Below are 2,060 nucleotides of genomic sequence, written 5' to 3'. Positions count from 1 at the left end.
ATGCATACTTTAGGACACATAGGTTGATGAATACACACACAGTTACATAGAATGCACAATTTCATTCACACTATTTCTCTCTCTCTCCCTCACTAACGCACACACACTTGCATAATTATCATCTATTACAAACTCTCACAAATGCATACACACACACACACACACACACACACACACACACACACAGAGTACAACTCCTCTTCCCCCCCTCTCTCTCTGTACCTGAAACTCTGTAAAACTAAGTTGAGAGAATGTCAATAAGTTTATTTAACTTACTTTAGTGAAATTACTCCAACATAGTTAATAATAGTAGCACTAAACTATAATAGGAGTCGTTGGAACCCAAAACCACTGAATTCTCTGGGAGTGGTCGGCCATTGTGAGACCTGATGCCTTACAGTTGTTATTTACCAATGTCAGCATTTCAAGGAATTCTGTTTCAGTTTGGTCGACTTTACTTTAATATTCTTTCTTATGTTAATAAAATACTAATTACACGCTACTAATTATGTAATGACACCAGTTTAAACAGTTATGTCTCATAGTCATAATTGCCATCATTGTCGTTATCGACATCACCATTCCAATTCTCCTTACTCCTCTGCCTTCTGTTCCGCCTCCCCCTCCTCATCATCAAAAGCGTCATCATTGTTATTTGTCATCATCATCATCATCATCATCATCGTTCCCATCACCGCCACTACCACCACAGTTACAACCACCACCACAACCATCATTGTCATCATCACCACTATCATCATCATCATCATCATTACTACCACCATTGTCATCATCATCATCGTCATCGTCATCATCATTACCATCACTACTACTACCATCATCATCATCATTCTAATCATTACTCTTCTTCATTCCTTTGTCATCCATTTCTCCATGCTGACTGATGTTGAACAGGTTTGTAGTGCAGCAAATTGTCTCTTGCCTCAAATATTGCATCATAGTCGTAAACAAGTGTCACTGTCATACTGGCGGTGTCCTTCTCTTCCAGTCATCCAAGGAAAACACATCTGGCTGAAGAAAACCTGCTTCAATGATTTTCAGTTGGCATTCACAAGCATGGGAAAGTGGAAATTAAAATAATGACGCTTATGATAGTAGCGGTGATAGGGAGAGAGTGACAATGGTGATGCTGTTGATGATGTATGCATGTGTGTGTGTGTGTGTGTGTGTGTTGTGTGTGTGTGTGTGTGTGTGTGTGTGTGTGTGTGTGTATGTGTCGTTGCTATCATGCAAAAGTGTCGTAAGTCCAAAACATTGCTTTTTTTCAGAAAATGAAAAAATAGTTTCACCATTCCATAGCAAAACCATTGTACTACAATTTTGTAATTTTTGATATTTTGGCATCTGAAGCAGCTGGAGATACGATAGTTTGACCAAAAGAACTGGCTATTGCAAGTAAAAATAAATATTGAAAAAAACGCATTTGGCCAAATTTGGACATACAACAGCAATGATATATATATATATATATATATATATATATATATATACACTTTACTTGTTTCAGTCATTTTGACTGCGGACATGCTTGCATATGTATGTCCAGAGTTAACATAGGTAATTATACCAGTAGTAAAATGGATAGTTTTATCCCTTAGACGGTTATTCCAACCTCTAACTCTACTAGCCTTATATATATATATCTATATATATATAATACACACACACACATATATATATATATATATATATACATGTATGTATGTATGTATGTATGTATGTATGCGCCAGTCCATGTAAAAAGCACCTGTACTGGTGTCACATAAAAAGCAACCAACACCCTTTGTAAAGTGGTTGGCATTAGAAAGGGCATCAAGCTACAGAAACCAAGCCAAACCAGGCAGGAACCTGATGCAGCTTGTCAGCTCTGATCAAACTGTCCAACCCACACCAGCATGGAAAACAGATGTTAACTGATGATGATGATATATGGAATATTTCCAGTATAGGCCTAGAAAGACCATAGTTCGATATGGACTCAATACAAGAGAGAGAGAGAGAGAGAGAGAGAGAGAGAGAGAGAGAGAGAGAGAGAGAGA

This window comes from Octopus bimaculoides, chromosome 22, assembly GCF_001194135.2.
Source record: "Octopus bimaculoides isolate UCB-OBI-ISO-001 chromosome 22, ASM119413v2, whole genome shotgun sequence".
Taxonomy (NCBI): Eukaryota; Metazoa; Mollusca; class Cephalopoda; order Octopoda; family Octopodidae; genus Octopus; species Octopus bimaculoides.
This window is presented reverse-complemented; position numbering follows the sequence as displayed.